Source organism: Macrosteles quadrilineatus, unplaced genomic scaffold (genome assembly GCF_028750875.1).
Source record: "Macrosteles quadrilineatus isolate MER2022 unplaced genomic scaffold, UCM_ALF_1.0 Scaffold_1__1_contigs__length_201487025, whole genome shotgun sequence".
NCBI classification, from domain to species: domain Eukaryota; kingdom Metazoa; phylum Arthropoda; class Insecta; order Hemiptera; family Cicadellidae; genus Macrosteles; species Macrosteles quadrilineatus.
Genome location: NW_026542594.1, coordinates 72,115,209 through 72,129,414, shown reverse-complemented (window position 1 = coordinate 72,129,414; position 14,206 = coordinate 72,115,209). Strand labels below are relative to the sequence as shown.

Sequence of the window (14,206 nt, the reverse complement as noted above, 5' to 3'; positions counted from 1 at the left end):
TGATGACATAAAAATATGGCTTTATATATTTCGGCATGAATAATTAGTCTAAAAACAGCGTGAAAGTTGGAAAATGTAGCCTAGGGACGCGTCATGGTCGTGAATTTCGAGACTTTAAAAATACGAAAAAAATACCTAGAACCTATTTAAAGCCAAAAAAATGTGTGTAACATGTTGCCCCCGTCCCAAAAAATATTAAAACAAATAATTATAAACTACAAATCCAGTATCTACGAAGTAAAAGGCCAGGGACATGAAAACGTACGTTTTTAAATTTTCACTCCTAAACTTAGTTGATACTACTAACAAAATAACTTAGCCATCTTAAAGACATCAAGTAATTAAGTAGATCCATTTTATTGGTCGTTGAATAATCACTGATTACTATAGACCTCGTCCGAGACACATTAACTCACGGTAGGCTACTTGATCAATAGCGATATATTATCACAGTCACATTTTTTATGCATAGCCTATCAAATATATAGGCTCTATCACAGACGTTAAAATACATAATAAGTATAGTTGTGCAGTTAAATAGATCAGGGTTAGTACTTGTTGTAATATGTAGTTCTACTTCATCAAATCCATTTCAATGCATCAAGCAAAAGAGCTGTAACCCCATGTCTAATAAGTCCTATATAGTCTAATAATATTTTAAGACATTTTTATTTTTTGATATTAAAAACATTAGGCTACACTAAGCTAATGAAATCTTCCCATAAACTTAGCCTACTCGGCTTTTAATTTTTGCTTCTATTTTGACTGCCCTACCCGTCAATGAGGTTAAGGGTATAAGTTAGGCCTAACCTATACAAAATCCTGCCTTAATCTGAATGGGAAAACATTATTATTTGCAGATGATACAACGATGCTGTCCAGAACCTTTAGGATTATTACAGTTGTTCGGCATTTTGATCATTGCCGGCCAATCTTAAAGGATCTTAAACTACGTTTCCATTCCTACAAATTTGTGCCGGCACAAATCTCCGAATTTGTAGGAATGGAAACATCCTGGCTCAAGTCGCGGCACAAATTTGTGCCCGCCAACTGCGCGACAAAACATGTGCCCGTGCCGCGGGCACATGTGCCCAGTTGGAATGGAAACGGCCGGGCACATGTGCCCAGTTGGAATGGAAATAGCCGGGCACATGTGCCTGCAACTCGCGCATTCACAGGTCCTCCAAACTACCGCATGCTCATAAATGACAGGTAATCATAACCTCAAATTTCGTTGAGTCCGTTGGAGGAAATTTTCAAAGCCACTTTGTACGTGCAAATCTCTCATCAATTGATTAAATGCACCTTAAAAAACTTCTTATCCACTATCTAGGTAGTTTCCTTCTTTTTCTTCTAAGTTCATTGTATGCACCAGCCATAAATAAAAAAGCAGAGGCTGTTATGTCATCCATGGTGATTTGTAGACCACAATATAATCAAAATCAGCCACCGAACCTCACCACATCACAATAAAAGAGAACACTACATTTGTCTGCCAGTTGTAGTCGCGGGACTTGTGCCTGGAATGGAAACTGGAAACGGCATGACAAACTACGTGCGCTGCGACTTGTAGGAATGGAAATGTAGCTTAAGGGTACTCACGGCGTAGTGCTTGATATCCTGACCCTAGAAAAGATGAGGTGCAGGCAGTGGTGGATCTAGAACAGTCACAAGGGGGGGACCAGGGTGTCTGAGAGGTTCGGGGGTACCCCCTCCCACCAAAAAATTTTTTTAAACTAAGTCTCCAAAAATGGCAGTTTTATACCATTTCTTTGTCCTAAGTTAGTGTGACAAATTATTTTACGCAATTTGTATGCACTACTGTATTACATGCAGTCAAAAATATATGACATATATTTCCAAACTGCGACTGCCCCTCTCTGGATCCGCCACTGGGTGCATAGGAGTACTATACCAGAAGAGCACAAAATATAGACTTTTCCTGCTGTCGTCTCAAACGTACCTAGAATAGCTATCCTCGTTCTACTATTAACTAACTGTACTATTAATTAACTGTCGTATTAACTGTCGTACTATTAATTAACTTATTAGGTAACTCATAACTGCCTATTCATTTGCAGGAGATAGATGCACCCTCCTTCAGAAGGCGCTGAAAGGAATGCTAATTATAGGCCGCTGTACTCCTGAACTGTTTCCTTCGTAAAAAAACTTAAGGAAGAGCACCTAGTGAGATAAGTGTATGTCTGCCATATCATCCGTTAAACAGCCAGGTTTTTGAAGGTATAGTTTATTGTAAATATTATTTAAAGAGTTAATTATTAAATCACTTAATAATTTGCTAGCTGCTGTGCCCGTGCTTCGCAACGGGAAGATGAACTACTGTATACCGCCTAATCCAAACAGTTGTTAAGTAGTCCGAATTTATGAACAAAAGCCACCAAATGTACTGTATAAAAACAATTATGACCAACATTGTAATTGCCCTACTGTTTACGTTAAAATATATCAATAACATAATATTAATTTTCATATTTGAGTTGTTTTGTCTCTAGATCACTGAACCAACTATAAAAGGTATAAAATTACCTCAGTACTGCCAGAGTCATCCTGTATAGTCCTGATGGATTACGGGTTTTAAGGACTTAAGTCCTCATCATGAGATCTTGTACAAGAACATTTAACACTGTAACTTTGAAAGGGTCATCAAGAGTTTAAATGCGAAACACGGACATATACTATTTACACTTCATAGACGTTTTATGAAAAAAACGAGTAGGCTTACTGACAAAAACTTACAATGTCCAACCACGTGCGCACAGTTGCAGATGAGGGTCATAACTATGCGATGCGGAAGATGGTTGGGCGGTGTACTTTTTACAGCTCGGCTCCTTGTTCATAAGCTGTTCTTGTTTTTTTTTTTATTAGAGTATCATACAGAGCGTTAGACTGTAAACTGAGTTTGTCGTTTAATAATGTGTTAGCTTGAATTTTGATTGTTTTATAAATTTCAAATTCCTCTAAAGCATCCATTTGTATATTGCTTTTACAATCAAAATAAACCCCATGGTCAGGCTCCCGCTCCTGACCCATGGTTGGTCTTCTTGTCTCTAGTGGTAGCTCTTGATTAAGTCCTGGGTGGGTGACCTCCCGTTGAATTCTAGTTAAATTGTTTGAAACTTTTTTTAATTTCTAGTAAAAAAAATTTAAAATTTCACAATTTCTGGTAAAAATTTTTTGAAAATTTCGAAAAGTCTATATATAGAAGTGGCATCCGGGTGATATTTCATTCTCGAGCGCAATGCCGACCTGTCAACACTGCTTCGTGTCGCTCTCCACCAAAAGTAATCTGATTCGCCACTACAAGGTAATTCATCAAATGAAGGTGAAACTGTGCAAAGTTTGCAATTTAATCTGTGATAATAACGTGGCTTTAAAATCACATATATTACAAAATCACAAGACTTGTATTTCTGTAAAATGAATGTTGTTGGACATTTTAAAAGACACGCCAATTCTTGTATCAAATGTCCATATACAATGATTAAATTTGTTGGTGAATCGATTAGAGCTAACCTTAAAAATACTCTTCAGTCTTGTCCTCTGCCAATAAAATGGACTTTAGTAAGGAGAATCAAATTTATAAAATATTCAATGGATCAAAATGGACAATTAGTCAATGAAAAAGAATGTATTGCAGATTTTAGAAGCCTTACTACCTTAACTATTGAGAAGAGAGATTTAAAGCCTCAAATTGAAAATGCACTTTTAAAGATTGATGCATCCATACACAAATATCAAGCCCAAGGCAGTGGATGGATTTATGACCATACTAAATATTTGCAGCTGCAATTTTTACAAGTATAAGCCCCTAACTCCAAAGTCATATATCCCTACACCAAAAAGTATTAAATTGACAAAAGCAGTTTTAAATATAAAAAATGCTGATAATAAATAAATGTTTCCTTTGGTCAATTTTAGCAGCATTACATCCAATGAATTGTATAAATGAACATGCTAATAGAGTATCCAATTATGTACCCTATGAATGTCAGTTAAATATGACAAATATAAAATATCCCGTAAAAATATCTGATATAGATAAATTTGAAAGACAAAATAATATAAGTGTTAATGTATTTGGAGTTGAAGACCAGAAATGTATATATCCATTATTAACAACCAAACTAAACAGTAATACTCATACAGATTTATTATTATTACAAGAAGGTTGTAAATCACATTACTGTTTAATTCGTGATTTTAATAGGTTAATGCTGCGGTCTACAAAAGATAACAATAAGAAGTATTTTTGCAAGTTGTGTTTACAACATTTTTATACTAATGATATATTAGAACGTCACGCAACATATTGTAAAAACTTTGATGCCCAACGAGTGGAAATGTCTAAACAAGATACATTACAATTTAAAAATTATAAATATCAACTTAAAGACCTATTTGTGATTTATGCAGATTTTGAATGTTTTGTAAACTCAAACAAGCGTACTACATCTGGATATGCATTTGTTGTAGTGAGAGATTCTAAGATTATTTCATCTGAAGAGTTATATAGTGGTGCAAATGTTATGGACGTGTTTTTCAAAAGGTTATTTGAGACTTATGACTTCATTAAAAGTCAAATGTCGATATATATTCCCCTTGTAATGACTCCAGAGCAAGAGGTATCTTTCCAAAACTCAACACACTGTCACTTGCGAAAAGCCCTTATATTTTGATAGGGTACGTGATCACTGTCATTCATCTGGCCGATACCGTGGAACCTTGAATAATATAATACAACTACAACCCCAAACTACTATCTATTGGTCCTTAGACAAAAACAATAGACCACGCATAGACGTAACCATAGCCACAGCGTTCAACAACACTACAATTAATTTGTTCGCAGAGGATACGCGTCCGGTAACCGGACGTGGATTAGGCGTCCGGCAGTTACTGGCATAACCTAACCTAACCAACCAAACTTGCTGATAATTAAAAAATCAAATGAAGGTTCAATTCTCTTCATAACATAAAATTATAAATGCCAAAAATTCTAACAAAAGATGTACAGTTAAGAAGAAATTACATTCAAAGCAAAATCTGTGACAAAAAGTTAAAGAAACCGATGGGTTTCGAACCAGGGACCTCTAGGATATCAGCCGAGAGCCGAGCACTCTATCCAGTCCACTACACCACGAACAACGCTGACCGAACATCGTCGTATCGTTGTGGTAATGGCGTTCCGGGACCCCACAACGGCCACAACCCGGTGACGTCACTACCGGACGCCTAATCCACGACTGGTTACCGGACGCGTATCCTCTGTGTAATTCGCAATTGACTACTTTTAAGAGTGATCCTGTCCTGTCGTCTGTCCTGTAATACTGTAGCCTATTACATATGGGTATAATTAGAGACTCGTGATAGTAGGAATGTTTTATCTCAATTCAACAGGTCCTCTCCTCCCAACATAAGCCTAACCTCAGCCTCAGACAGCGGAGTAAGGTAGGCTACTAAGACGTTGGTTAATCAGTCTTCTTATAGTTGGTTAATTATATTATTATTTTATTCTATAGGCCTAGGCCTACTCGCAATTTCGACTGATCTGTCTAGATTACCGGGCAGGTAAGTTAATTATTTACTATAACTTAACTAGCCTAGGCCTAAGTTAGGTGCCTCCATCCGAATTTGTACCGTAAGTTATTTAACTTTGTCGGCTTTTATTTCCTGAAGGCTGCACTTTACTTTACACTGAGCTAAAATAGGTCCTACACAAACAACCGAATGAAAATATTAGTCTAGGCATATTAGGAAAGTTTAGGTACAGTCCTAATCATCACTTTTCTTTATGTTTTTTGGGTCGCTGAACACGAATATGAGGTTTGCTGACAGATATTTTGCCCGGAACATTGTTTATTTTGTTAAAAACCTTAAAATTTGGCCACTTTTTTTAGGTTTTTGGGGTAAATCTTTGTTATTATGGGTTTTTGAGAAGACCCTGCTTTGTAAAATTAAAGAAGACAAAATCTACTACAAGTTTCCTATGTAATGGTATTTGTTTACTTTAGGGGCTTCTAACGAATTTAGAAAAAAATGTTTTTTTTCTCATTATTTGGCCTATTTTGAACACTTTTTACATTTGACACTTTTGGGGCAAACGCCTATTTCACCCTGAAAATCGCGTTTGAAAATTGCGAAAATTTTTCAGCAATTGCCATTTTTACTTAGAAAATCTGGGTTTTCCCCCCTTGCCTTTCTTTAAATATTAAATGTGTTTTTATTATTTTAGTAATAAGCAGATGTATATTTAAACTAACCTAACTTAACCTAACCTTGGTTTAACTAAAAATCCGCTATTTTCGGCATATTGCTAACCTAAGCATTGGTTAGGTAGGGTCGGGTTAGGTTAGGTAGGATTGGGTTAGGTTAAGTTAAGTTAGGTTAGGTTACATTAAATATAGTTATAGGTTAGTTTACGTAAGGTTAAGTTAGGTTAGGTTAGGTTAGATTTAAAATATTCAGGTGATTTTAGGTTAATTGAACTTAATAACTAGCCATACCTGACTTAACCTTAACTAACCTAACCTAACCTAACGTAACCTAACCTAACGTAACCTAACCTTGGTTTAACTAAAAATCCGCTATTTTCGGCATAAGTATTGCTAACCTAAGCATTGGTTAGGTAGGGTTGGGTTAGGTTAGGTTAAGTTAGGTTAGGTTAGATTAGATTAGATAAAGTTAGGTTGGATTATATTTAGTTCTGTAGGTCCTTAGTAATAGTAAAAACACATTAAGGGTTAAAAAAACTACGCAAATTTTTAGCATTTTTTGCAATTTTCAAACGCGATTTTCAGGGTTAAATAGGCGTTTGCCCCTAAAGAGCCAAATGTAAAAAGTGTTCAAAATAGGCCAAATAATGAGAAAAAAACATTTTTTTCTAAATTTGGTAGAAGCCCCTAAAGTAAACAAATACCGAACTATTTATTCATGATAATGAACTGAAACACACATAATAAATCTATGCCAAGATGTATGACTGACTGCTGGAACATTTCCCGTTCCCACAAAACCCCCATTTATTTTCTCAGCACAGGAATTTTGCTGGCCACATGGTTGACTGCTATAGTGATTGAGAAAAAAGGATGAAAGACATTAAAAGAGTTGTAGATAACTTTAACTTTGGTATCGTCAAATTCAGACGAGCAGACTGTGTCCAGGCACTTGCCATAATAAATAACGCGATGAAAGTAGAGAATTCTTGCCCGTAAACCCCAACACATTGTTTTCGTATCAGCATCGCTAAGAATTCTGATGAAGAGAACTAAAACACTTCTTGTCCTACAAACTGGGTCCAAACTCTTTCTCGTTGTTTGATAATAAGGATTTGCACAAGGAACCAAATCAAATCTTTATAGGCCTAAAGCCCCTGTCCCAATTGAAAACGAGCACTTCCATGGTCAAGTGCAGTATGTAATTGATGGTGGGTTCCTACTACACAATAGTTATGGCCAGAGCATCAACCTCTCAAAAACCACCACCATCAAAAACCAAACATCAACCAAGAAAAACTTAATCGACAACATACTCACCACTCCTTTCCTTGCTATAAAGAAGAAAACTGTAGGCAGCTGAGAATATTCAAAGATAAACTTGGTCCTCAGTTTCTTACCCTTGAGGAAGCTTTAGGAGCAAATAAGGATATGGTAGAAGATGCTTTTTCTCTCCTCTTGGGCCCACCAAAAAAAGGATGGATGGAATGCCAACCTTCAACCTGAAAAGAGTGAATTGCATGATCCTACCAACCAACCTATTGCTCTATTCATGAGGTTATTAACATAAAAAAAATGTCACCATTTTCCCCAATTTAATGTTAAAAGACGGGTATTTCTTTCAGGTTGAGGCTTGTGGTCAGGGGCACTAGTTTGTTTATTTTTAAGTGTGTTTCAGTTTATTATCATGAATAAATAGTTGAAATTATCGTAAAATGAGCTGTGTCCATGGAAACCCAATGTAAAAACGGCAGCATTTAGCAATGTTTTAAATTTTGTGCTCTAGTGGCGAAACGGTTCGTCGTAGAAACAAACATTGTATAGGAGACTTGTAGTAAATTTTGTCATCTTTAATTTTACAAAGCAGGGTTTTGTCCAAAACCCATAATAACCAAACCGAGATTAGACCGAAAAACCTAAAAAAGTGCCAAAATTTTAAGGTTTTTCACAAAATAAACAATGTTCCGGGCAAAATATCTGTCAGCAAACCTCATATTCCTGTTCAGCGACCCAAAAAACATAAAGAAAAGTAATGATTAGGACTGTACCTAAACTTTCCGCTAACTGCCGCTTATATCCCTAATATGCCTAGCCTATATTGATTATTTGATTGTTTCATTCGATATATCGTTTGGTTAGTTAGGTTAGGTTAACTAACCAAACGATATATCGAACAATCGATATATCGATCGATATTTTCATTCGAATGAGTGTAGGACCTAAAGTAAAGTGCAGCCCTCCTGAATCCAAAAGAATGAATGAATCAGGAAAGAATATGACAATTTTCACAGAAAATTATTAACTTACTGTAAGTTAGTTACCTACCGAAGATAACTTATCGCTGTTTAAATACGGTACACAACTTTTGAATAAACAAGGTCCCAAGGATGACATTTAACTTAGGCATACAATAGGAATGGGTCAAAATCCGTTAATTATTTATTTATTGCCATCGGATTTCACCAATTTACAATATTGAATTACATTATTTCATTGTGTTTCACCCACTATTTGTGCACAAACAGTCTGAAAGTTGCATAAATTAATTAGTCCGTTCATTATAACCTAACCTTTAACTTACCTACCTAATCTAACCTCACTTCAAAGGACTTAATATAGTCACGAATCCGCATAAAGTCCGACCTATCTTCCTCACATGCCTTTTCTGACATTAAATGTGATTTAAACATTAAAAGGTTGGGTTGGGTTAGATTAGATTAGATTATGTAATATAATTTATTAGTTGCTGATACATTAAATTATGCACTGTCGCACGTTTTCACTTTTAGACACAATGGGATTAGGCTATGTACTATGGGATTATGCACTATGGCACGTTCATTAACAGACGTTGAGGCATTAGTCAATGGTTGAGGATTATAATGAGGACGATATGATCATATCGGCAGTGGCCTAGCTTCTATTACTGATATTTTACGTGAATGAATTCTATTTTGTTTTATAATTTATGTTCATGTGATTAATAGTTTATGTACCGTAGTTGATTTATTGTATTTTCTAAACAGCATCAAAGTCCATTTTCTTTTAAAAATCTATTTATTGCATATTGTAACTCTGATTTTGCTCTCATGGCGTCGTGTGTGGTTTTGTCTGTTTAGTATCGAATGTAAACAACTTACACCTGTTTCCACTCCACAAACCTTCCACCCCTTTTAGTGTTAGTCGCCACTAGAACTTGGACTCGTCCATACCACAAATATGTTAATAAATCAACAAAACTTAAGCTTAATAGGCCTATTCATTATTGAACTGTACGGCCACTTAGGAATCTCTCCGACCAAAACTTATTGCATTTTTGGATTCAGCGTTAACAATACTGTAAGTTGACATATCAAAATTACCGGTACTTCATATCCCAGTGTAACTAGGGTAAATATTTTTTACAGGATCTGGAATATTTTTCCTTTGTGAATATAAGTACCAAAACTTGGAAGGATATAACTTAATGGTATTTTACATGTGTTTTCATTAATACTTATTCCACGTTTCTGATTTTAGCCTCCTTACTCTAATCCCGGTCGACCCCAACCCTAATTCCGTTTTTTACTGCCTAATTCGGGTTGATTGGTATTTACACCATAAAGTAATGATTTAACTTATTTGATTTAAAAAATTTAATAATCAAAGCAAAAAATGGTAAATAATGACATGAAATTAGTAAATAAGCACAAACTGATTTAGCAGACAAATCAAATGAAATCAAAACTTTATTTCCCAATAGACAATACAATTGCATGTGGAATGGTCAATGAAAGGTATTATGTTAGTTAAACATTTGTCAAGGAAGAGTACAATGGGTTTAGAGTACAAGGTCAAAACAAGAGATACAAAGAGAATATAAAATGCATGCAGATGAGGATAACTACAAGAGAAAAAAGTACAAACATTACTCAATATGTAATGGTCTAAGTTAGGAAGTTCTAAAAAATTGTTTAGTTTGTAGAACGGGTCCTTTACTAGCCACATATGAATTTTAGCTTTAAAAACTTTGTAAGGAAGTGATAGCAATTTGTTGGGCAATTTATTTAGACATTACTGTCCAAATAAATTCCATAAGAGGAAAACTGTCCATATTCTGGGTGTTTACCGTCCGCCGAGAGAGGACAAGGAATCACTGACCTTAGCTCTTCAAACACTTTCAAACATTTTGGACCAGTGGATCTCTCCTAATATTTTGATTGTAATCATGGGAGATTTCAATGTAGACTGCATGGAACCATCCTTAAAGAAAACTGCACTTGAAGATATTCTATCAACCTTCAATGTCCTCAGACTACAGCTTCCACCAACAAGGACTACTAGCATCTCGTCCACCTCCATAGACATGTGCTGCGTCTCTAACCATCTCAAGAATAATGTCAATGTCGGGGTTATACACACTGGTATATCGGACCACAGTGGCCAAATATGTGAACTGGGCCTCAGCGTCAACAGTGTAAAGCCATATTCAACTATTGGTAGAGTCATCAACCCAAATAACTTGGACTGTTTGAGGGCACTACTTGCAGCTCAGGACTGGCAAGACGTTATGCAAAGCAACCTTGTTGAAGTGGCGTTTGACCACTTCCTGGTCATAATTACCATGGCTCTCAACGCTTCATGCCCACTCAAACTGTCAAGAGCAAACCGACGCAATCCCATCAAGCACGTTTTTAATGAAGAAGCGGTCAAACTGAAAGACACCTTCCTTCAGGCCCAGGAAACCTATATTAGGACAGGGAGAGAAGAGGACAGGTGGACTGCCAACCACTCCAAGAAGGTCTATGACTTATTTCTAAGAGACCTGAGACGAGAGACTACAGCAAACTATATCAATCAGTCTAACTGCAAATCAAAGGCAGTTTGGAGGGTCATAAATAGTGAAAGAAGGTCTAAGCTAGAAGATAACACGGAAATTAAATACTTGACGCTTCAAGAAGGCCACAGAGTGGAGGATCCTTCAGAGCTTGCCAATGCGTTGAACTCATACTTCACATCGATAGCTGATGAAACATTGAACAGCCAGGCCGGGAGATCAAGTAACATAAAGACAAATTTGCCAGATATTACACACGCATTAACAGATCTAATACCCACGACTGAGAAGGAACTGCGAAAGGTTGTTGGCACAATGAAAAGTAAGAACTCTTCAGGGCTGGATGGATATTCATCCGAGATGGTGAAGCACTGCTTGTCCGAGCTAATGAAACCCTTACTCCATGTTGTCAACCTGAGCCTTGCCAGTGGATGCTTCCCCAGTAAACTGAAGACCACTAAGGTGATACCACTACATAAAAAGGGAAATAAACACGAGCTTGGGAACTTCCGCCCTATTTCCTTGGTATCTACCTTCTCGAAGATTATTGAGAAAGTTATACTCACCCGAATCGAAGACCACCTAGCAAGGAACAGCATCGACCTAGAAAATCAACACGGCTTCCGAAAGAAGAAATCAACTTTGACAGCCCTTGTGGACTTGGTAGAGGACAGTCTTGATCGGCTTGAGAGTGGTGAAAGCATTGTTGGAATATTTCTTGATCTAAGCAAGGCCTTCGATTGCCTCAGCCATGATCTCATTCTAAAAAAATTGGAAAGACTAGGTTTTCGGGATGGGACATTATCTTTGTTCGCAAGTTATCTGAGAGGACGTGAGCAGCTTGTTGAAGTTAGGCAAAAGACCAATGGAAAGCTATCCTACTCCAGATCGTCTTTGCTCCCTATCTGTAGAGGTGTGCCACAGGGCTCAGTTTTGGGACCTGTCCTCTTCACACTGTTCACGCTTGACCTTCCTGCACATACAGAGAACTTTGGAAGAGCAATAATGTATGCTGACAATACTGTTTTATTATCTTCCAGTCACAGTATAGAAGATCTTGAGGTAGCTTCGTTCATCTCCTTGGAACTAGCTATTGAATACTGCTCTGGAAATGATCTCGTATTCAACGAGACTAAAACTAGGCAGCTCAACATGGGAAAGGAAAAAGAAAAAATATCAGAACTTCCAAACATTTCATCTGTTGAATCTGTTAAACACCTTGGAATAATATTAGACTCCAATCTCAGATGGGACGAGCACATCGACAGCCTCTGCCAGAAATTAAGCAGCAGTATATATGCTTTAAGACGCGTTAAAGCCATTAGCACATATGATGCAGTAAAAACCGCCTATTTTGCTTTACTGGACAGCCACATCAAATATGGAATAGCTCTTTGGGGCGCCACTGCCGGGAAAAACCTGCAACGTGTGTTAGTTCTGCAGAAAGAGGCTGTTCGTGTTATGGCGGACTTAGAATGGAGGGCGAGTTGCAGACAAGCTTTTGTAGACCTAAAGATATTAACACTAATAAATACTTACATACTTGAAGTTGTCACCATGGCCTGCAAATCAAGATTGCCACGGAATGAGAATGTCCACCAGCACTTTACCCGGCATGCCTGTAATTTTAATCTGCCTACACACCACAGTAGAAGATATGAGGGTAAGCCTTCTTACATCGGAGCCAAATTTTTCAACCATCTGCCAGCTGAAATCAAGAGTTCCAGTCCTGAGAAGCTGAAGACAGTACTCCGGGATTGGCTGCACCACCATCCTTTCTACGGCGTTGGAGAGTTCTTGGACTGGCAAGCTCTGTAGATCAATTATTCTAAAAGACACTCTCGAAAGAAGTTTCTGTAATATATTTGACGCAATTTTCAATCTTAACGATTTGTAAATAAAGATCTCTCTCTCTCTCTCTCTCTCCCCCTCTCTCTCTCTCTCTCTCTCTCTCTCTCTCTCTCTCTCTCTCTCTCTCTCTCTCATTTTAGGCCCAGAATTTTATGACTTTTCTTTGTTTTACTCAGTCTAACATGGGGTACCATATCAAATTGATGTCTATTTCTAGTTTGAAAATCATGAAAATCACTCCTTGTGGCATGGGAGTCCATTTCCTCAAAACTAGTTTTAACATGATCCTACTAATATTATAAATGAGAAAGTTTGTTTCCTACTATTAATATTATAAATGAGAAAGTTTGGATGTATGGATGGATGGATGTATGTTTGTGACAAGTAAACGCGAAAAATACTGGTCGGATTGGGCTGAAATTTGGTATGATGATAGCTCACATTCCTGATTAACATATAGACGCATTCTTATCTTAAAAGTCCTTTCGGGCTCCGTCCCAGTGGCTCTGGAGTTTCCCATGTTAACCTTATGAGTAATCATATTTAAAAGGAATAAAAGAATTTTGTCAGCTGTTTCAACTACACAAGTTGGTTCTATGATATTGAATAGCATTAAAAAGTTACAAGGTTTACCAACAGGGCGCAGTAGGCCTACTATTATTTTTTTTACATTTATGACAACAGCTAGTATCCTATTAAGGCCATAAAGGTAAAATTTTGTTTTTAAAAGGCTTATGTGTAACTATTTTATCAACAGATGTAAAGATCAAAATGTTTCTATTTCGTGTTCTCTTCCCGTTGCAAAGCTCGGGTAAAACAGCTAGTATTAAATATATATAAGTTAAAAACGGTTAAAATATTAAATTCAATAAAAATGGGGCGACAATGTTCCTCAGGATCAACCCTAGCCATTATGCGCAGGACCTTTTTTTGTAATATTAAGACATCGAAGACATGAGAACTAACTTATTACCCTAAAGAATGATACCATAGTTCAAGGCAGACTGAAATAAAGCAAAGTAAACTGATCAATAACTAATACAAACTAAATCATTAAGCTTACGAAAAAGGCAGATCATTCTACTTAACCTAGTACAGAGTTGAGTTATATGATCAGACCAAGTCAATTGTTTGTCAATATGGACACCTAGAAATTTTACAACATTGGACAGTTCAGCTTCAAGTGGGCCTATATCATGTAGAGGTCTTAGGCAAAATATGACTGATTGTGTTTTGTCTTTATTCACAAGAAAACTATTGGCTGAAAACCACTCGGCAGCAGTGTTGACTGTGTTTCTGACAATGG

The 14,206-nt window shown here is 36.8% G+C and overlaps 1 protein-coding gene across 1 annotated transcript in view; it reads left to right on the top strand.

The window, feature by feature from the left end:
* The first annotated feature begins 5,634 nt into the window (after positions 1 to 5,634).
* The window catches only part of LOC128983569 (uncharacterized), a 76,953-nt gene continuing 68,381 nt past the window's right edge, over positions 5,635 to 14,206 (top strand). The window contains exon 1 of the mRNA XM_054402891.1: positions 5,635 to 5,659. The gene's annotated coding sequence lies outside the window, so the exon portion shown is untranslated. The remainder of the gene's footprint in view (positions 5,660 to 14,206) is intronic.